We start from the raw sequence: 13,572 nt of genomic DNA, 5'->3' as shown, positions 1-13,572 counted from the left end.
GGGATATGTAATAACCCCTAATTCTATACAATTTCACTTATTGCTCAAGAATAAGTGCTCAATTTAAGTGTTTGGGAGTTTCCATTTTAAATACATTTGGTTATAAATTTTTCTTATAGCCTCTCCCACCATCCCCTTAAACATATGTAATAACCACTAGCCTTCCAATGACTTCCCACTCTACTCAGAATAACACACAGCTTCAAATAGGGCTCACAATCTTATTTAAAATCTGGTCCCCATTCTATGCTTGATCCTTTCCTCATAAAACTCTCCCCTTCATTCACCAGTTCATAAACTCTTTCCCAGTGCTTCCTCTCTGAGACCGCTTTCTTATTCTTTTATGTGTTTGGATGTTTTATTGTTTGTTTGTTTGCATTTCTGGTCTCAGAATAACAGTCAGCTTCTTAAGAGGCATGCAATAACCACCCTGTTTTAATTAGGTACGCTTGGTACTGCATTCTGTTTCTCTGTCGAAAGATGTGTATCTTGATTTGCAATGGTGTTCTATGCTTCTGCAGTTTTTTTTCCAGTGTTGCAGACCTTTGTGACAAATATGGCCATAGGATGAGGTTTCTTAGGCCACAAGCAATGTTAGCTAGCACAGCACTCATTATAAAAACTCAAATTTGCTGGTGATATTTGAAAAATAGAAAATTCCATATAGTAGTTCTACTTCCGGCTTTTCTTAAAACACAGAAAATCTCACATCACTGGTCTGTAACTTTTCATAGAATAAATTGATAGATATATAGATATATGTGTATATGTATATACATATACTACTCTCTTTCACATATATATATATGTGTATGTGTGTATTTATATATATGCCACTCTATCCTGCATATACACACATATACAGAGAGAGAGAGTAGCAGCCATACCTGCAAAAAAGCAGGTGATTTTCAATCAATAATAGATCCACCATCCTTTTGTATACCTCTAAAATTATTGACTTTACTCATCTGTGACCTCTTGGCCTGGATGAGGACTTGTCCTTCTCAACGTTGGCTTATCCATTTATTGTTTGTGTTACCACGATTTCCTTGGAAGACAGGAAACGTGTCTGTTTGTTTCACCACTCTAATATATTCTATTCAGTGGCTTGCATATATTGGCTTCTGTATGCTGCTAAATATGTGATCAGTGAAAAATGAATAAATAAGTGATAGAATTAATATTCTGTTAGAAACTAAGACCAATTTACACTAAATTCTAGGTTGGTAAAACTGACATAAAAACTCATAGATAAAGTGTGCTATACAAATAAACAAATCAAACTTACTTTTCTGAAGCTAGTTGGAATGATTACTGATCCCTTCCCCAGCTATAATCTTTCTCTTCTTTAGTCTATAAACTGTTTTTATAAGCAAACAAAACATTGCCTATTCATTACTTTCATTTACAATGTTTGTCTATTTTGAGACAAATATTGTTGCCGTTATTCTGCTCCCATCTTTACTCTCAGCGGTACTGCTCTTCCGATGTTGTGAGCCTAAGAATCACTAAGCAAATGGACAAGAAGAGGAGGCCCACATTTTTAGGAGAGATAGAATACAGATAAATTTTTTTGTACCTTCTAACTCATCAGATTGTTAGAAAACTAGGCTTCGTGTAAAAACATAAAACATTGATGGAGCTTAGCAATAAGCAAATTTTGTGAAACCTGAATAATTGGTGAGAAATTTTAGACCTAAGTTCTTTTATATTGTAGTAGTGAATATGAAATTGCCTTCACAGAAATTGGTACCAAAATCAACCCACATGTTCTGCCTCTTGATAAAACCAACTAGGTTTGGAGATTTTGCTCTTTAATCAAGAGTGATTAAAAAAAAAAAAAAAAACTCATATAGTTTTGTTATACAAGAAATAGTTATTTAGCACCTACTATGTACCAGACACAGTGTTACGAATTTAAGAAACAAAAGTGAGCAAGGAATACATGTTCTCTGCTCTCATGAATTTTTTTTTTTTTTTTTTTTTTTTTTTTTTTTGAGATGGAGTCTTACTCTATCACCCAGGCTGGAGTGCAGTGGTGCTAGGTACCTTGACTCACTGCAATCTCTGCCTCCCAGGTTCAAGTGATTCTCCTGCTTCAGCCTCCCGAGTAGCTGGTATTACAGGCGCACCACCAGACTTGGCTAATTTTTGTATTTGTATTTTCAGTAGAGATGGAGTTTGGCCATGTTGGCCAGGCTGGTCTTGAGCACCTAACCTCAACTGATCCACCTGCCTTGGCCTCCCAAAGTGCTGGGATTACAGGCATGGGCCACCATGCCTGTCCTGCTGTTATGAATCTGAAACAGAAATAAGTGCTTTATGAAACATTACCTTATGGCAAGAAATGTGAAAATCAAAGAAAGTCTAATTTCAGAAAGAACATAAATGTAGATATGATTTGAGCATGATTGCAATAGAAGGTCCAGAAAAATTGTTACTGATATATGTTACATTTTCTATATGTTACTAGAAGACACAGGTACACCTAATGAGATAAGTAAAAACTAATTAGGAAATGTAAAGTCAGTACACTAGCATGAAGATAGAAAAAAAGAAGCAAAAGCATAATACAAATATTAATAACACTAGTAATGTGTCCTATTGAAAGTCAATTTGAAGACAGTAATAGTCTTGGAACTGTAGAGGTAACGGGATATTGATTTGGAAAATAAAATAGAATTGAACACACTGGAGTTATGGAGACCAGTTAACATGTCATTTGTAGTACCTAGGCAAGAATTAATGAAGGCATAAATAATAGTGATGAGGAATCAGAGGAGACAGAGCGGGTGAATAGCTTGAGTCACAATGAAATCTAAGGATTCCTAAGTTGAAGAATGTGGTGGACAGAGATGTCATTAACTGAGACGGAGATCAGTCATGGGAGGATGGCAGGTAAAAAACTATTGGCAATTCTTTTGCAAATTTATAAATTTACATGTTTGAAGCATACTTGTGTCAATATTTTAGCTAGATAGATAGTTGAAAAACATGGTTCTAAAGTTCAGGGGAGAAGTATAAACTGTAGATTAAAATTTTAGCCTTCTCCATAAAATAAGGTTGGATAAATAGAGGGAACAGGTGCTGAGAAAGCATTAAAATGAGAATTCCTGCCTCTACAATGTTGTTTTCCATAACCGATAACTATAATTCAAATTTCTTGTGTAGGTTAAATGAGTCGCTATTACTCTGATTTTAGGAATTTCTCCAGTCTAATTCCCCATTAGTCACTGTCTCTCTGTTTTCAATTTTTAATAAGGAATGTCCCATATTTCTACACGACCTCCATCCATGGCTCCTTGTCTGTCCTTGTTTTTCACGTAGCCTGGAATGATTTATCTGTATTGTATTACTGTGAACTATGATTGAACCTTTAATTTTATTACAGAGATGTTTTGCCCAGAAATATTTTTTCTGAGCTCTTTGGCTAGATTTAGGCCTACTTATTTGTGTTCTAGTAGCACCTGCAATTAGTTTTCACTTAGCATCTACCAAGACATATTTATTGTATATACAGCAAATCGTGTCATTCATTATTTTACCAACAGTGCTTAGTAGAGTGCCAGATATGTATAAGGTAATCAAATCCTTTTCAACTTCCTTTTAAAGTATTTGAGGAGAAAACCATGGCAATGACAATGTATAATATTTATGGATACATTTTACTGAATTACCAAATAATTAATGTCCATTATAGAGAGTTTGAGATACACAAATATGCACAAAGAAGAAAGTGCAAATCACCCATTAATTCTCCACCCAAAGAAGATCACTGTTAGTGATCGCATGTATGTGGGTGTTTTGTTCTCTCCATACTTGTGTACATGTAGATACTGTTAAATTTAGACAGTGCTGTGTTTTTTCCTTTAAATAGCTTTTTTAAAATCTTGCAATGGATTATAAATATTTCTTCTACGAAATAATCGCCGTTAATATATTGTATTCCATACAATGTATTATGTCATATTATGTCCTATTTTACTTAACCAGACTTGTTTTTGAACACTAGATTTGTTTAATTTGTATTATAATTAAGAATAATAAAATATTGGTAAGTAGCCTCAGAATTAAATTTTGTTATATAACCATGATAACTTCATAATAATAAATTAAGAAAGGAGTAATTTGCCTAATTAGAGTGCATGGTTTAAGACACTAAAACTCGAAAATTACTGAACCAAAAAGAACTACCAATTTAGTTAGACTCTACGGCCCTGCATGAAAGCATGAGTGTATGGAAGCAATCCTGTCCTCTATTAGAATGGTTTCTTTTTTTAATCTAATAGACAGATGTTGATATCTAATACCGTCAGTTTAATAATTATGTTGATTACTAAAGCAGTAGAATATTTTTAAATGTTCTATTTGATTTTAAAAATTTGTTTACTTTTAACAGTTTTTACTAGAGTCTGTAAGTTTATAAAATGACTTTAAAAAATTAACATGCTCACTCATGATTTGAAATGTATTTAACTTCTCTCAGATTATTATTTCACTTAAAAATGTTCCTTTGCCATGTTTCTGAGAAGTCATGCAGTGGAAAAATTCATTCAAGTTGATTTAAATCTGTTTTCTCTAATTTTGTGTTGCTAGTAGGCTCTTATTTTTTTCTATTAACATAGATAATATTGAATGGTATTGAAATTGCTCAAGAAATACCTTGTGAGGCAATATTTTTATATAGAGAAATTTTATATGGAAAATTTAAGATTTTAAAATTATCTATATAAATCATTTTCAGAGAGACAAATGAAATTAAGTGAGAATAGTCTCTGGAAATAAGCAAAGGCAATAATTTTCAGCACCCTGTGTGGTCAGAAGGATTAAATACTACTCAATGGTGAGATGGGATGAACATGGAATGAAGTCACTGGACAGGGAACAAAGTGAGCTTTTGTTTTATATTAATTAACAATAAATTATAAATAATTATGAAGGTCTTTTTTCTCATTCAGGATACTTACTAGTAAAACAAGTATAGTAGATAGTTCACCCCATACAGATTTTATTTTGTTTTTATCCAAGAATAACGATGTATCAAAAAATATATTTGATGACAGTGAGAATATCTTGATGACAGTGAAAAATACTTTATAATGTGATTAATATACCTCTCCTGGAAATGATGTTTTTTTGATCACTCACTATTGACAGGCTATTTTTAAAAATTCCTTTGGGGTAATTATTCAGGGTAATGTCTAGCCATATGTATAGAATAGAACTTGACTAACTTTTTTTATATATTTGAATAAATCATAGACTTCTAATGTTGCATCTTTTAAACAGAAATTCAACTGAATGACAGGAATATAATCAAGAGTTTTCCTGAAGTGTTTTTCACTTTTGAAGGTTGTGGTTGTTTTGTTTTCTTTCCTTTTCCTTTCTTTTCTTCCTTTTTTTTTTTTTTTTTTTTTTTTGAGACTAAGTCTGGCTCTGTCACCAGGCTGGAGTGTAGTGGCCCAATCTCAGTTCACTGCAACCCCGCCCCCCAGGTTCAAGTGATTCTCCTGCCTCAGCCTCCTGAGTAGCTGGGACTACAGGCATGCGCCAGTATGCCTGGCTAATTTTTATATTTTTAGTATAGATGAGGTTTCACCATGTTGGCCAGGCTTGTCTTGAACTCCTGACTTTGTGATCCTCCTGCGTTGGCCTTCCAAAGTGCTGGGATTACAGGCGTGAGTCACCATGCCCAGCTGTGGTTGTTTTCTTACTTGAAATAGAGATTGGTCTAATAATGTAAACATAAGATGCTTACATGCAAATTTCAAAAAAAAATGTATTTTAAAACATATATATATATATATATATATATTTTTTTTTTTTTTTTCCCCCTGAGACAGAGTTTTGCTCTGTCACCCAGGCTGGAGTGTAATGGCACGATCTCGGCTCACTGCAACCTCTACCTCCCGGGTTCAAGCAATTCTCCTGCCTCAGCCTCCTGAGTAGCTGGGATTACAGGCGCCTGCCACCACACCTGGCTAATTTTTGTATTTTTAGTAGAGACGGGGTTTCACCATGTTGATCAGGCCTCCAACTCCTGACCTCGTGATCTGCCCACCTTGGCTTCCCAAAGTGCTAGGATTACAGGAGTGAGCCACCACATCCAGCCTTAAAACATATTTCTTTAGGAACCTATATTGAATAATAATCAGGTGTTATAGCACCACAGAAAACCCACTGGTTTCTTTGAAATATTGAAATAGGGGCTTGGGGACAAGGAGCAATAGGAAATATAAAATCTTACATGCTTGAGCATTGTAGTCAAGGTGGTTTTAAGGCAACAGTCAGTTTTTAATATTTTAATATCTTTTGTCATAGTTTCGAATACACCCATGCATAATATTTTGTTGATTTTTTTTAAAAAGAACATTCAGAAATTTTTGAATGATTTTAAATCAGTAGAATTAATACCAGTATTGTTCCATTTTGTCATCTAGTTGAATCTCAGTGCACAATATTCTGTTTCATAGTAAAGTACCACAGAAAATATATAAGCAAACAAACCGGTAGCTACATGGATGGTATGTGTGAGAGTGAGACAGGGAGGAGGGAGAAATACAAATGTATAAAAATACAATTGAAAAGATTTTGATTTGCCTACGTAAAATTTTATTGTTTAGAATGTAATGAAATAATTATATTTCTTATAACTACATTTACAAAGTAAGATTTTTAACTTATCATCAGTAAATTTAAAGCAAAAACCAAGCTATAAAACTGAAATATAATTTGCAATCTTATTCTAGAATTCAACAGAGTAAAAAACACTAATATAGCGACATTAGTTCCACTCCTCTCTGGCATGGCAAGACCATATCTCATTTTAATTTGTAAAATACTTCCTATGTGCTATAAGAAAGTGGAAAATTCTAGAATATATGGTTCCCTTACACTCTGTTCCACTTTTTATTTAATTTTAGTTTTATCAAATTAAAACATAAAGTTAAAAAGGCAAATGGTGGAAAGGCCTACAAAGGAATTAGTGCTTCCTGGTTCCAGCCCTTTCCATTCTTGATTATCACTTCTCAGAGGCATATCCTTTTCTTTATTTGGCTTGAAATAGCTTATTATCATCATCAGGTTTTTTCTTTGCTTGTTTGTTTGAGATGGAATCTCTGCTCTGCAACCTAGACTGAAGTGCAGTGGTGTGATCTCAGCTCACTGCAATCTCCACCTCCTGAGTTCAAGAGATCCCCTCAACTCAGCCTCTAGAGTATCTGGGAATACAGGCAGGTGTCACCACACCTGGCTATTTTTTTTTTTTTTTTTTTTTTTGTATTTCTAGTAGAGATAGGGTTTCACCATGTTGGACAGGCTGGTCTCGAATTCCTGACTTCAAGTGATCCCCCCGACCTTGGCATCCTAAAGTGCTGCGATTACAGGCACCTGGCATGGTGAGATTTTATCATAAATCCCAATTTATCTTCCCATGTTCTTCTTAGCTTTTAATTATTCACAAATCATTATTTATCATTCCTCCATGAATTTATTATTAAATCATCACAACTATGTGATGATATTTAATTTTGAAGCTGTTTACCCAGCATATTTAATAATAATAAAATTAAACAAACATAATGTCTAAAAACATATAACTGGTAAAATAAATGACATAATATGCTAAATAATTTGTTGAAATTTATTTTGTAGAAACATATCCATAATATATTTAATAGGAAAAATATCATGAGTGAAATATACAGCAGTAATTTAATAATAATCTCTATTGCTTTACTAATTAAGAAAAATACATTAAATCTGATTTAATTATACCCAAAATGTTTAATGCACCCCTTGGTTGGACCACACAGTTTACTGAGAATAGAAAGCCAAAAGAAGTAGTTGAAGGTGCAATTTAACTACATATTTTCACCTTTTACCCCAGTCCCCCCTTGATATTGACAGATATCAATCAAATCATCCGCATTTAGTTCTGGTGGTTTTTAAATAGAATAAATAAATCATCTCGGATGCAGTGTGACAGGAGCCATCTTCTTTTGCTTTTGCTGTGAACTTTCCAGTGACAGTGGCTGCAGCAATTACTTTGTTTCTGAGTCCTCCAAAGCCACCATGACCTTAAAGCAAGTGCCAACTAGTGACAAGCAAAGATGTTATCTTCTGACGCTCCTAAAGTCACCACCGTGTCTCCTGCTCTTTGTCTGTGTACGTTTCCATAGAGCCCCTGGATAACAATGGTTTAGATCCATTGCTAGATCCATCATGGTTGCCACATTGGTAGTTAACTTACTATTCTAAGCAAAATAATATAATGTTGAAACTTTCATCACTACAAATCCACTCTTCACTTTAGGCTTAAGCAGAAATACTGCCTCTCTCTCGTTTCCCCTCTCATGTGTTTGTTCCAATCAGTAAGTGGTCAGGCAATACTTCACTTTCCTCATTGTTTCTCGTGGAAATCTCAGCAAATATCCTTCTTTCACTCAGCAAATACCCTTCTTTCAGCTCCTTATTTCTTCCAAGGACACTGTTAAGATGAGTCCTTAGTAAAAGTTAGGCCGCCGAGAACACCAGACTAAAAACTACATGAATTACTGGTATCATACTCCTCTTGCTTTTGCCTTTCTGTTTATACGCTTAAGCAATTTTATTTGCTAATTTTTTTCACTTAAGATAAGCATTCTTTCAGAAGGCTCCTTAGGTCTGCAAGCAAACAAACCACCATCAGGCATGCCTCTTGTCAGAATCCCAGTTATGAACAGAGCTTTGGTTCAAACTGAGACCAATGTGTCACTGAGACCATTCCAATTTCCCCTTTACTCCCTCAGTCACGCACTGTGACATACAGTGTCGGCCAACTGTTATGTTACAGGTTTGACCCATGTCAACCAAGGAATACACAGATTCCTGGAGCACTTCAGAAAAGCCATGTAATCTAAATAAACCGTGTGGGAGTAAGAAGATTGTGAAAGAAGGAAAGCCTCTCACAGGAACTGATGTTTAAATTGCATCTGGAGTAATAAAGAATTTTTTACCTAAAGAAAGACGTTTCTGAGCCTATGACAAGTATAAAAACAATAAGGCAAAAGAAAGTATTGTCTGAATTGTACTTCAACAGACTGACAAGTAGTACACAGGACATCCTGGCAGAATGGGATAGGAGATTAGAAAGGTATGCTGTCAAATTATGAAAGTCTTTGCGGCTGTGAGTTTGTATTTACTCAGAAGTCAGCTGAGACCTGTTTAATGAATTTAAGTAGTGGCACCGTGTGGTCAAATTCATGTTTTAACATGGTGTCGGCAAAGTGGAGGAGAAGACCGGGTCGAAAGAAAGACCAAAAATATACTTTCTGTGTCAAGTCTACAGGAGGACTGACTTGGAGGTGTAGCAATAGTGAATAATTAGCTCACCCATATTAAGAGTCATTGGGTACCCTCTCTCAGTTTTTGTTGTGAAAATACTTTTACTTAACCCTTATTCCAGAGTAATAGTTAACCAGAAACAAAAACATTACTTGACACTTAATTTTTTTCTAAAAGTCACCACTCCATTGTCTTTTAAGCTTTTGTTGCTGATTAGAATCTTGCTATCAAATAACATCTGTCCTTTTTGTGGATGAGCTGTCTTCTTTCTCTGGTTGCTTTTAAGATTATCTCCCTGTCAGATTGGCTTTTTGTAGTTTTAGTACAGTGTGTCTAGTTGTATACTTGTTGTTTGTTTTTTTCCACTCAGCAATTCAATCTAAGTATGTGTGTCTTCCTTTAATTTTAGAAGTCCTAGTTATTATCGTCTCAATTTTTTTTTAATTCTTCTATTCCTTTCTCTGATAATTTGAATTAAATGGACCTCTGCTGTTCTCATTCTTTCTTTCACAATGTTTCGCTCCTCTTTTACATGCTTTGTTTCTTTCTCTCTGCATGCTGCATTCTGGAACTCTCTTAGTGCTAACTTCCACTTCATTAGTACTTTTTTTAACTACGTCTCACCTGCTATTTAAACTCAAACCATTCATTGAATTTTATTTTCCTTGAATTTATTTTTTCAATAGAATTTCTATTTATTTTGTGCTTTCATTATTTTAAATAGATATATAATAATTATATGTATACAATTTATAATGATCAAATCAGGTAGTAAGCATACTCATCACCTCAAATATGTATTGTTTCTTTGTGTTGGAAACATTCAAAATCCACTCTTAGCTATTAGAAAATATACAATAAATTAGTGTTAATTATAGTCACTGTACAATACTATAGAACACTAGAATTTATTCCTTCTCTCTAGCTGTAATTTTGTATCAATTAACCAATTTCTCACTATTCCTCCTCTTTCCTACTCTTCCCAGCCTCTAATAACCACTATTCTATTCTCTGCTTCGTGAGATCAACTTTCTTAGCTTTCATATATGAGTGAGAACCTGTTGTGTTTATCCTCTTGTGCTTGGCTTATTTCACTTAATATAACGCCTTCCAAACTCATTTATGTTGCTGTAAATTACAGGATTTCATTCTATTTGATGAATGAAGAATATCACATTATGTATATGTACTATATTTTCTTTATCCATTTGTCTATTGATGGACACTTAGGTTGCTTCTATTTCTTGGCTATTGTAAACACTGATGCAATGAACATGGGATTACAGGTATCTTCTTGACACATTGACTTCTTTTCCTTTGGATATGTACCCAGTACTGGGATTGCCGGATCGTATGGAAGTTCTATTTTTAGTTTTTTGAGGAACATCCATATTGTTTTCCATAATAGCTATACTAATTTACATTCCCACTAACAGTGTATAAGAGTTTTTCTTTCTCCACATCCTTGTCAGAATTTTGTATTTTCCATCTTTTTGATAATAGTCATTCCAACTGTAATAAGATGATTTTTCATTGTGATCTTAATTTGCATTTCCCTGATTAGTGAATTGAGCATTTTTTTCTATACCCATTAGCCATTTGTATGTTATCTTTTGAGAGATATCTATTCAGCTCATTTTCTTATTTTTAAATCAAATTATTATTTTTTGCTGTTGAGCTATTTGAGTTCCTTTTAGAATCTGGATATTAATCACTTGTCAAATGAGTAGTTTGAAAACATCTCCCATTCTTCTAGTTGTCTCAGTTGTCTCTTCACTCTGTTGATTGTTGCCTTTGCTGTGCAGAAGCTTTGTAATTTGATATAATCCCATTTGTCTATTTTTGCTTTTGTCACCTCATCTTTTGAACTTTTCTCTATAAAGTCTTTGCCCAGAGCAATGACCTGAAATATTTTCTCCAGCTTTTTTAGTAGCTTTATAGCTTCAGGTTTTACATTTAAATATTTCATCCATTTGAGTTGATTTTTTATAGAGTGAGAGATAGGGGTCCAGTTTCATTATTCTGCATATGATTATCCAGTTGTCCTAGCACCGTTTATTGAAGAGGGTGTAGTCATTTGCTTGTTGTTTTAGCTGTCTTTGCGAAGGAGAAAAGAGCTAGGGACTTCTAGTTGGCCATCTTGCTGATGTCAGACCTTACAAAGTTCTTTTGAAAAACTGTTTGCTGTATTTCCATTCTGCCACATATTCCAGTTCCATCAGTGTTTATGTGTTTATTCATTTTAAATTTTTTTGATAAATTTTAGATTATTTAAATATTATCTTTGTTTATAGATTGCCATAAATCTAAACTAAATTAGTTTTTATATTTTAGTGCTTATTATTTGTTGTATTTGGCCAATCATGTTTGTGAAGATTATTCCTGCAGGCCTTTTTTTTTTTTTTTTTTTTTTTCTTTAAGAGCTTATCTTTCTGTTTAAGGGAGGAGGCATTTTGTGGGAATATTGTGTAATGTCATTGTAAGATTGTCCCTCAGGCATTATTTTGTGTTTTATTCTATCCAATATATCAGAATCAATTGAAGGTTTTTGCATTGCATGGACAATATGCATTCTGTTTTTAACCTGTGCACCCAATTTCAATGTCTCAGGTGGGACTTTTTTAACCCAGTGTCTTGGAAGACAAGTGTCTTTCCTGACATTTCCCTGCATCTGTGGAAGCTGAGAGGTGTTTCACTAGACTCACATTTTTACTGAATGTGCAGTTGTGACATCCTGGTTTCATGCAGGAGGAGTCTCCATTCCTACTTCCTTCCTCTTGTCATCTTAAGCTTCATCTGATCCTAAATGAGTTTTTTTTTTTTTTTTTTTAATACCAAATCCTCAATTCTTAGCCATTTATGAGTCTGAAAATTCCTCCAAATTTCATAGTACTAGCTCTTGCAGTTTGCTTTTGAGAAGTAGGGATACTATCTCTTTCTCTTTTCTTTTTATTTAGCCGAGATTCATTTTAAAAATTGTTATATTTTGTCAGATATAGATAGATAGATAGAGATAGACAGACAGACAGTTAGCTAGCTAGCTAATTTTTTTGTATGACCAAGACTGAAGAAGTTTTATGTTAGTTAAGGTCCTCATCATGCCGAGAATGAATGTTAAATTTGTTTTATTTTATTTTGCTTTCTCTTGCATTGTCCTGTTATTTAATTTAGATGTTTCTCAGAGTAGACCATTTCTTAATGCTGCATGACACTTGGAGTGCTTTCACTATAAGTATCATATTTCCTTAATACTAGAAAGTTCACGATGATTATACATTTTATTATCACTTTTTCTATTTTTGCATTCTTTATGTGTTTACCTCTATGCCACTTTTTAATCAATTTTTAATACTAACTTCTAAGCCTCTAATTCTTTTATTTATTCTGTTCAGTCTAGAGTATATACCACTTAAGTCATTAGGCATATAAATATATATATACACACACACACATATAATGATATAAACAATATGGAGGTTCTTCAAAAAAACTAATAGAACTACCCTATGATCCAGCAATCCCAGAACTGGCTATATATATATGTATAGCTATGAAAGTATACAAACACAATTTCTAATGGGTTAGTTTTTAATGTCTATATGTTCTTGATACATAAGGACTTTTTCATACTTTTTAGATATCATATTCTTCTTTATATACTAAAAGTTTTATGCACACAATATATTATCATTATGTAGTTGTTTTAATTTTAATGGGAATGCATTTAATTCCCGATTGTTTTTCAAAAATTCTTAATAATAATTTTCTTTATGCTTTTTTTTTTTTCTCTCTCTGAGACAGAGCTTCACTCTGTTGCCCTGGCTGGAGCAGCACAACTCACTGCAGCCTTGATATCCCCAGGGTCAGGTGATTCTCCCACCTCAGCCACCTGAGTAGCTGGGACTACAGACGTGCACCACCATGCCTGGCTAAGTTTTCTATTTTTTGTAGAGGTGAGTTTTTGCTATGTTGCCTGGGCTGCTCTTCAATTCCTGGGCTCAAGCAAACTGCCCACCTTGGCATCCCGAAGTACTGAGACTACAGGTGTAAGCCACCGCGCCAGGCCTATGCTCCTTAGCTTAGACATTTGTAGGCTCACTTTGATACCAGTTATTAATATTTTTATTTTTTCCACTGCCTGTTTTTCCTCTTTCTTTCCTAGTGGTCCTGTAGAAATTCAACCTAGATTCTTGAAATACTAATCTAGAAATTCTTCTTAAAGTGGTGGTTCAGGGCTCTTGCCCCAGA

This window comes from Papio anubis, chromosome 15 (genome assembly GCF_008728515.1).
Source record: "Papio anubis isolate 15944 chromosome 15, Panubis1.0, whole genome shotgun sequence".
NCBI classification, from domain to species: domain Eukaryota; kingdom Metazoa; phylum Chordata; class Mammalia; order Primates; family Cercopithecidae; genus Papio; species Papio anubis.
This window is presented reverse-complemented; position numbering follows the sequence as displayed.